Below are 10,413 nucleotides of genomic sequence, written 5' to 3' on the forward strand. Positions count from 1 at the left end.
TGGCAGGTGTAGACGAGGCGGACACGGGGCGCCACTGTCTGCAGGGAGTTCTGAAGCTCGAGGGGCTTTAGTGGCCCAGAGGCCAGCAGAAGGGACCTCAGAGACCCTAGGACCCCTTCTCTGTGGCCGACCTCCTACTCACGTGCCGGGTCCGCTTGGCAGCGGCCCTGGGCTGAGATTCTGCGACGCTTGCTCCCTGAGCCCCCCTCCCACAACCCCGCTTTTATTCCCTAAGCATAGAGGCCGGTCACTGTTCACTTAAACAATACCCTGGGAGTGGGAGTTTGTTGCTGGTCAAAATGATGAACGCATCCCGGTATGGTCCAAGAGCTGTTTGCAGACACAGTAGGCTACTGGGGAGGGGTAAAAGGGAGGGGTTCGAGAGTTTTGATGTTGGGGACGGGATCGTAGCTGCGTGGGTGTGGTAGGGCTCCTATTGGACCTGGGAGTCTCTGAAGCCAGGGCAAATTAATGGGTTTCCCCCGCACGCCAAGGGATGGATTAATCCAAATGATTAGGGGAGGAGGGGGGAGGGGGAGCCCAAGACTCGGTGTTAGATGCCTTCTCTCCGGGCTTATCTCCTTGGCACAGGCGGGGAAGGGAAGCAATGGGGGGTCAGGTTAGTTCAAAAGGTCAAGGTTCTTCTTTTGATGGTGTCAATTTCCCTTAAGTTTCGTCATTTGAAAACACAACATTCTGGTGGCTTTGTTTTGGTTATTTTCAAAGACAACTCGGGTTCCCATTAAGACCTGGTTGGGTTAATACGCACCCAAATAGCCACCCCCGTATCCAAGATGTTCCACCCTGAGAGCCCAGAGCCATGTCACCCCACCCCCCGCCCCAGATCCGTGCATGTCTTAAAGACTTGATGAATCCAATGACACGATGATGAATAATTTTATTTGCACAGTGCTTTACAGTTTGCACAGTGCTCCCCACCGGTTTCTGGATCCTTTGCGCCTCCTGCCTGTGATCACTATCCCCATCACCCCTATTTTACCGCGGAGGCCCGGGACTCAGAAGAATGGATTGGGGGCGGGGTACTGTGAGGCTCAGCTCCCTGACACCTGGGCCTTCATTTCATTTTGTAGCTCTCCTGTCCCTTCTCCCCGCCCATCCCAGCGACCTGTAAATTCCCGGAACTGAACCCAGGATTGGGGAAAGGGGTTGCCTCGGGTTGCAGGGGCTTCCAGCTAGTGGACACCCCTTCTCCCGTCAGGCGGCGAGATTCACCGCCCCTTCCCCTGTTCCAGGGAGTTGGAGGGGAAGGAAGGGGGTTCCTTGCGACTTGGGCGCAGAGGCCGAAGCCGAGGCGGGCAAGACGAGGAAAGACGGCCTCCAGATTGGCTTGGCCTTGCCTCGCCTCGCCTCGGGGACACTGCAGAGCCGGGGGGCTTCTTCACTCCCGCCAGAACCCGCCTGGGCACCGGGGCAGACGGCTCTCGGGTTTCCACCGGGCGCAGAGCCATCTTCCAGCTGGCCGACTGCGCAACCTCCCCCGCCCGCTTTAACGCGAGGCTCTTGAAACCCCAGGAACGGCGGAACCGCGGCAACTGCTCCTGGGAAATGTAGTCCCCGGTGCCGCGCCACCTGCCCGCGACCCTTGGCAGCCGCTGCGCCGCCTGGGCGTGGGAAGAGGGTCGGACAGCTGCTGTGCCGTGGCGCGGGGAGGGTCCAGGCCGTGCCGTGGCGCGGGGAGGATCCCCCCGCTGTCGCTCTCGGGCCTCAGTTCTTCCACCTGTCGGCTCTACCTGTCTCTGGGGTTAGTGAGACGGGGAAATGAATTCCTGCATGGAAAAGTATAAATCGCATTAGAATGCTAGGGGTCGTGTCCTTACTAATGGTTGGTTGTGTGTGTGTGCGCGCGCGCGCGCGTGCCTGAGCCCTTGGCACGTGACATCTCCACGTTACAGACAGGACGGCCCCATCTCCACCCCTATGTTTAATGACTTGCCCAGGGCTGATAGACTCCCTGTTCACTGCACCACTTGTGGTCTTGTGGCATTCTGGGCTTTGGAATCCTTTTTTTTTTTTTTTTTTTTTTTTTTTTTTTGAGACGGAGTCTCGTTCTGTCGCCCAGGCCACAGTGTAGTGGCGCGATCTCGGCTTACTGCAACCTCTGCCTCCCGGATTCAAGCAATTCTCTGCCTCAGCCTCCCGAATAGATAGGATTACAGGTGTCCACAACCATGCCCGGCTAATTTTTTGTATTTTTGGTAGAGACGGAGTTTCACCATCTTGGCCGGACTGGTCTTGAACTATCCTCGTGATCCACCGGCCTGGGCCTCCCAAAGTGCTGGGATCCCGGCTGGCTTTGGAATCCTAATGCATTCCTTAATATGTGCCGGGCACTGGGATGGGCGCTGGGATATAGCCATCAACCAAAGTGACAAGACAGCCCTACCCTTGTGGAGCTGAGGTTCCCTGGAAAAGATAGATACACAGTAGACTACTGTAATCCCAGCACTTTGGGAGGCCGAAATGGGTGGATCACCTGAGGTCAGGAGTTTGCGACCAGTCTGGCCAACGTGGTGAAACCCTGTCTCTACTAAAAATACAAAAATTCGCCGGGCGTGGTCGCGGGCGCCTGTAATCCTAGCTACTTGGTAGAATGAGGCAGGAGAATCGCTTAAACCTGGGAGGCAGAGGTTGCAGTGAGCCAAGACCATGCCATTGCACTCCAGCCTGGGTGACAAGAACAAAACTCCAGCTCAAAAAAAAGAAAAAGTAAATTATATAGTATGCTGGAAAGTGGCAATTGCAAAGAAACAATTGGAGCAGGGTTTGGGGTGGGTATAGGCAGTGTCAAATGGTGGTGGTTTGCAATTGTATTTTTTGGTTTTTGTAGTTGTTTATTTGGGACGGAGTCTCACTCTGTTGCCCAGGCTGGAGTGTAGTGGCATGATCGCAGCTCACTGCAACCTCCACCTCCTGGGTTCAAGCAATTCTCCTGCCTCAGCCTCCCAAGTAGCTGGGTTTACAGGTGTGCGCCACCACTCTCGGCTAATTCTCACTCTGTTGCCCAGGCTGGAGTGCAGTGCCACAAGCTCAGCTCACTGCAACCTCCGCCTCCCGGGTTCAAGCAATTCTCCTGCCTCAGCCTCCCGAGTAGCTGGGATTGCAGGCGCCCACCACCACACTCAGCTAATCTTTGTATTTTTAGTGGAGCGGGGTTTCACCATGTTGGCCAGGCTGGTCTCAAACTCCTGACCTCAAGCGATCCACCCACCTTGGCCTCCCACCAAAGTGCTGGGTTATAGGCATGAGACACCAAGCCCAGCCACTTGTTCTACTTTGTGCCCCTTGTCACTACTGAACTTGACTAGTCTAAAAAAAAAAATGGTTCAGATGAACCCCACTACGCGGTATATATCCAAAAGAAAGGAAATCAGCATATTGAAGAGATATCTGCACTCCCATGGTCATTGCAGCACCATTCACAATAGCCAAAATATGGAGTCAACCCAAGCGCCCATCAATGGATGAATGGATGAAGAAAATGTGGTATATAAACAAAGGGAATATTATTCAGCCACCAATAAGAATGAAATCCTGTCGGCCAGGCGCGGTGGCTCACGCCTGTAATCCCAGCACTTTGGGAGGCCAAGATGGGCGGATCACGAGGTCAGGAGATCGAGACCATCCTGACTAACACGGTGAAACCCCGTCTCTACTAAAAATACAAAAATTAGCCGGGCGCGGTGGCGGGTGCCTGTAGTCCCAGCCACATGGGAGGCTGAGGCAGGAGAATGACGTGAACCCGGGAGGCGGAGCTTGCAGTGAGTGGAGATCGCGCCACTGCACTCCAGCCTGGGAGACAGAGCGAGACTCCGTCTCAAAAAAAAAAAAAGAATGAAATCCTGTCATTTGCAACAACACAGATGGAACTGAAGGTCATCATATTAACTGAAATAAGCCAGGCAGAGAAAGACAAATATTGCCTGTTCTCACTCATATGTAGACGCTAAAAAAGTGGATCTTGGCCAGCCTGGTAACATGGTGAAACCCCGTCTACTAAAAATATAAAACTTAGCCGGGCGTGGTGGCAGGTGCCTGTAATTCCAGTTACTCAGGAGGCTGAGGCAGGAGAATCACTTGAACCCAGGAGGTGGAGGTTGCACTGAGCCAAGATTGTGCCATTGCACTCTCCAACCTGGGCAACAGAGCGAGACTTCATCTTAAAAAAAAACAACAACAAAAAAAGTGGATCTCAGCCTGGCGTGGTGGCTCATGCCTCTAATCCCAGCATTTTGGGAGGCCAAGGTGGGTGGATCACCTGAGGTCGGGAGTTCAAGACCAGCCTGACCAACATGGAGAAACCCTGTCTCTACTAAAAATACAAAATTAGTTGGGTATGGTGGCACATGCCTGTAATCCCAGCTACTTGGAGGGCTGAGGCAGGAGAATTGTTTGAACCCAGGAGGCAGAGGTTGTGGTGAGCTGAGATCGCACCATTGCACTCCAGCCTGGGCAACAAGAGCAAAATTCCGTCTCAAAAAAAAAAAAAGGCCAGGTGCGGTGGCTCATGCCAGTAATCCCAACACTTTGGGAGGCTGAGGTGGGCGGATCACAAGGTCAGGAGATCGAGACCATCCTGGCTAACACGGTGAAACCCTGTCTCTACTAAAAACACAAAAAATTGGCCGGGCGCGGTGGCTCACGCCTGTAATCCCAGCACTTTGGGAGGCCGAGGCGGGCGGATCACAAGGTCAGGAGATCAAGACCACGGTGAAACCCCGTCTCTACTAAAAATACAAAAAAAATTAGCCAGGCGCGGTTGTGGGCGCCTGTAGTCCCAGCTACTCGGGAGGCTGAGGCAGGAGAATGGCGTGAACCCGGGAGGTGGAGCTTGCAGTGAGCCGAGATCGCGCCACTGCACTCCAGCCTGGGCGACAGAGCGAGACTCCGTCTCAAAAAAAAAAAAAAAAAAAAAACAAAACAAACAAACAAAAAACACAAAAAATTAGCCGGGCGTGGTGGTGCACACCTGTAGTCCCAGCTACTCAGGAGGCTGAGACAGGAGAATCGCTTGAACCTGGGAGGCGGAGGTTGCAGTGAGCTGAGATCGCGCCACTGCACTCCAGCCTGGGTGACAGAGCGAGACTCTGTCTCAAAAAAAAAAAAAAAAAAAAGTGGATCTCATGAAGATGGAGAGTAGATTGGTGGTTACCAGAGGCCAGGAAGGATAGCAAGGAGGGGAGGAAGAAGAGAAGCTGATCAATGGGTACAATATACAGTTAGCTAGAAGAAATAAGACATAGTGTTCCATAGATCAGTAGGGTGACTGCAGTTAACCATAACCCACTGTATACTTCAAAATAGTTACAGGAGAATAATTCACATGCTCCCAGCATAAAGAAAAGATAAATGTTTAAGGTGATGGATATCCCAATTCTTCTAATTTGGTCATTACGCTTTCTACTAATAAGCCGTCTTGTCACCCCTGTCTCAGGTGAGCGGCAACTATCTGAGGCCAGTAGCACAGGAATAAGAAGAATTTACCAAGACAGTTGTAGGTAAAGAAAGGCACATTTATTAGAGAAGGTGTGAAAATATGTTGGAGCCAGGAGCGATGGCTCATACCTGTAATCCCAGCACTTTGGGAGGCTGAGGCGGGCAGATCACCTGAGGTCAGGAGTTCGAGACCAGCCTGGCCAACATGGCAAATCCATCACTACTAAAAATACAGAAATTAGCCAGGCGTGGTGGCACATGCCTGTAGTCCCATCTACTTGGGAGGCTGAGGCAGGAGAATCGCTTGAGTCTGGGAGGCAGAGATTGCAGTGAGCAGAGACTGTGTCATTGCACTCCAGCCTGGGCGACATGGTAAGACCTTGTCTAAAAAAAAAGAAAAAAAGAAAAAGAAAATGCATTGCAAATTTGCAACAGGTAGCACAGCAGAGAAGGGGCTGTCTGCAAGGAGACAAAGGCTTGCTAGGGATGGTACAGGATGGTGCTTGTGCTGTATGCTGGAGAGGGCTTTATGCAATTTTCTGTCAACTGAGGTGCAGGAAGATTGTGAATTATTTGTGCAGGAGAGCATGTGTTCTGAAAGGCAGACTTAGAGCTTACCTGCTTTTTCTTTTTGCTTTCCCTCAATCCCACCGGTCCAACTTCCCCTCCCTAATTAGGACTCTGCAACCCTCTCTCATAGACCCTGTCCTTTCCTTCTTAGCACTTTTCACAAAATCGCACATTACAATGACAGCAGTGCCCATCTTCCCCACCGGAGACAGAGCCCCAAGAGGCAAGCACGTGTCTATTCCGTTCACACCCAGCACCCAGCAAGTAAATAACCAATCTGCACCTGCCTGGGCCTTTCCCACTTCCAAAGGGCTTTGACCTCCACACTATGAGTCAAGATTCACGCTCTGTGAGGAGGACGGGGCAAACGGCAGGTGGAGGCACCCGAGGGGAAAGGAGCAAGGCTTGAGATAGAGTGAGATAGAGGCGGGGGTGAGGGTGAGGGAGAGGCGGGGAGCAGCAGATGGCCCCTCACTCAGGGATGGAGGGGCGACTGCGCTAGCCTGGGTGCTGGGTCCCCTCCTCTCAGCCCGGTCCTGTGATTCCTCTTAGAAACCTGCCAGAAACAGGGGCTCTCCCCTCCTCCTGTCCAGGCTAGGTGTCACTTAGATTCTCCAAACTGAAAAGCAATCAACATTTCAGGGCCCCAGGAATTTAACAGAGAGTACAGTCAATGGGGTTTTTTGCTTTCTTTTTTCTTTTTCTTAAATTTCAATTTTGGTGGGTATATAATAGATGTATATATTTAAGGGATACATGAGATTTTGTTTTGTTTTGTTTTGTTTTGTTTTGTTTTTGAGATGGAGCCTTGCTCTGTTGCCCAGGCTGGCGGGCAGTGTCACGGTCTGGGCTCACTGTAACCTCCGCCTCCTGGGTCAAGCGATTCTCCTGCCTCAGCCTCCTGAGCAGCTGGGATTACAGGCGCCTGCCACCAGCCCCTGGCTAATTTTAGTATTTTTAGTAGAGATGGGGTTTCGCCACGTTGGCCAGACTGGTCTCGAGTTCCTGACCTCAAGTGGTCTGCTCGCTTCGGCCTTGCAAAGTGCTGGGATTACAGGCATGAGCCACCGCGCCTGGCCAGAGATGTTTTTTTTTTGTTTGTTTGTTTTGTTTTTTTGTTTTTTTTTTTGAGACAGAGTCTCGCTCTGTCGCCCAGGCTGGAGTGCAGTGGCGCAATCTCGGCTCACTGCAAGCTCCGCCTCCCGGGTTCACGCCATTCTCCTGCCTCAGCCTCCCGAGTAGCTGGGACTACAGGCGCCCACCCCTGCGCCCGGCTAATTTTTTCTATTTTTAGTAGAGACGGGGTTTCACCATGGTCTCGATCTCCTGACCTTGTGATCCGCCCACCTCGGCCTCCCAAAGTGCTGGGATTACAGGCGTGAGCCACCACGCCCGGCCCAGAGATGTTTTAATAGAGGCATGCAGTGTGAAATGAGCACAATGGGTTTTTACAGACATCCCCTCTTCCTTCCCCCACACTGCTGTGCAGCGACTGGACAGTGCTCCCCTGCCTCCAGCTCTCTGCCCAACACAGGATTTCTCTTAACACAGGAACAGCACTGGCCCTGAGTTGGGGGCCTCAGGTGGTTATATGTTGGATGTGGAGGGATTCTGCTCACATCCCCCAGCCCCAGCCCTATTATGCGATGGGTAACTGTGTGTGGGAGGCAGAAGAATAGCCCCTAAATATGACCACATCCTGATCCCTGAAACTTTAAAAAATGTTCCTTTAATGGCAAGGGAGAACGAAGGTTGCTAATCACCCAACCTGGAGATGGGAGATGATCCTGGATTATCAAGGCGTCCTGGTGGGCCCAGTGGAATCACAAGGATCTTTTTTTTTTTTTTCTGAAACAGAGTTTCGCTCTTGTTGCCCAGGCTGAAGTGCAGTGGCACAATCTCAGCTCACTGCAACCTCCACCTCCTGGGTTCAAGCTATTCTCCTGCCTCAGCCTCCCGAGTAGCTGGGATTACAGGCATGCGCCATCACGCCTGACTAATTTTGTGTTTTTAGAAGAGATGGGGTTTCTCCATGTTGGTCAGGCTGGTCTCGAACTCCTGACCTCAGATGATCCGCCTGCCTCAGCCTCCCAAAGTGCTGGGATTACAGGCACGAGCCACCGCGCCCGGCCAAGGATCCTTAAATGGGAGAGAGGGAGGCAGAAGAGTCAGAATCAGAGATAATGTCCTCAGAAAGACCTGCCCACTACTGTTGACGATAGGATGGAAGGACCCATGAGCTCAGGAAAGCAGGCAGCTTCTGAAAGCCAGAAAAAAAGGCAAAAACCAGATTCTCCCTTAGAGCCTGCAGAAGGAATGCATACCTGCTGACGTGTTGATTTTAGTACAGTAAAACCCATTTTGGACTTCTGACCTCCAGCTCTGTAAGATAATAAACGTGTGTGTTTTAGCCACTAAGGGTAACTGGTTACAGCGGCAACAGGGAAAGAATCCACTATGGTTGATGGAGATTTGAGTTTTTTCCACTTTCTTCTTTTTTTATAGAGATGGGGTCTCACTATGTTGCCCAGGCTGGTCTCAAACTCCTGGGCTCAAGTGATCCACCTGCCTTGGCCTCCCGGAGTGCTGCGATTATAGGCATGAGCTGCTGTGCCTGGCCATTTCCAGTTTCTTGCTTTGCAGACAATGTCGCTGTGACTTTCCTACTGCAAGTGCCCTGGTGCAAAGGGGAAGGGGCTAGAAGTATACACAACTTCAGCATTACCAGGTAGTGCCATCTGCTTTCCAAACTGCACCTTCCCCCGGGCTTCCATATGGACAATGGACTAGGGAAGGGAAGAAGAAGGCAGTGAAACCATTAGGGGCCATCTCAGTGATCCAAGTTCTGAATTAAAGTGGTGGCCTTGGGGGTGGAAGGAAGAGGCAGATGTCAGAAATATTGAGGACGAGTCCTTGCTAAAAGGTTGGCTGTAGGGGGTGAGGGAGGAGATGGAACGACTCCCAGCCATCTGGAGCAGAAACAAAGATGGCGGGCCACGGCCTGGCACGGTGGCTCACGCCTGTAATCTCAGCACTTTGGGAGGCTGAGGCAGACAGGTCACTTGAGGTCAGGAGTTCGAGACCAGCCTGGTCAATATAGTGAAACCCCATCCCTACCAAAAATACAAAAATAAGCTGGATGTGGTAGTGGGCGCCTGTAATCCCAGCTACTCTGGAAACTGGGGCAGGAGAATCGCTTGAACCCTGGGGGCAGAGGTTGCAGTGCACTGAGGTTGCACCACTGCACTCCAGCCTGGGCAACAGAGTGAGATTCTGTCTAAATAAATAAATAAATAAATAAAAACAACAAAAAGAAAAAAAAAAAAAAACAGGCGGACACAGTGGCTCATATCTGTAATCCCAGCACTTTGGGAGACCAAGGCAGACGGAACACCTGAGTTCAGGAGTTCGAGACCAGCCCAGCCAACATGGTGAAACCCCGTCTCTACTAAAAAAATACAAAATTGGCCAGGCGCGATGGCTCAAGCCTGTAATCCCAGCACTTTGGGAGGCCGAGACGGGTGGATCACGAGGTCAGGAGATCGAGACCATCCTGGCTAATACGGTGAAACCCCGTCTCTACTAAAAAATACAAAAAACTAGCCGGGCGAGGTGGCGGGCGCCTGTGGTCTCAGCTACTCGGGAAGTTGAGGCAGGAGAATAGCGTAAACCCAGGAGGCGGAGCTTGCAGTGAGCTGAGATCCGGCCACTGCACTCTAGCCGGGGCAACAGAGAGAGACTCCGTCTCAAAAAAAAAAAAAAAAAATTAGCCAGGCGTGATGGCACAGGCCTGTCGTCCCAGCTACTCGGGAAGCTGAGATGGGAGAATCACTTGAGCCAGGGAGATGGAGGCTGCAGTGAGCTGTGATCGCGTTACTGCACTCCAGCCTGGGTGAGACACAGCAAGACTCTGCCTCATAACAAAACAAAACAAAGATGGCTGGCCTTCTTCTGTCCTGCCCTGGCCACTAGCTGTCCTGGTCCCCCCCCCACTTAACAGCCTCACCCTGTGGAGGCTGACCTCTCACCTGTTTCTCCCAAGTTAGGAAAACCCATCCCATGTGGGTTAGAAGTCAAATGAACAGAAAGACAAACACACATTTCCAGACAAAGAAATAAAAATGCAGGTGACAGTTTAACAGTTAAACTTTAACTGATCTAACTGAACTAAACCTTAACTAATTTCCAAGTCTGTTTTTGTTTGTGTTTCTTAAGACAGGGTCTTCTCTGTGGCCCAGGCCGGAGTGCAATTATGGCTATTGCAGCTTTGAGCTCCAGGGCTCAATCGATCCTCTTACCTCAGCCTCCCAAATAGCTGGGACTACAGGCACATGCCACCACACCAAAAATACTCATTTTCGTATTTTTTGTAGAGACAGTGTTTCACCA

The sequence above is a fragment of the Macaca fascicularis genome, chromosome 10 (genome assembly GCF_037993035.2).
Source record: "Macaca fascicularis isolate 582-1 chromosome 10, T2T-MFA8v1.1".
In the NCBI taxonomy this organism is placed as follows: Eukaryota; Metazoa; Chordata; class Mammalia; order Primates; family Cercopithecidae; genus Macaca; species Macaca fascicularis.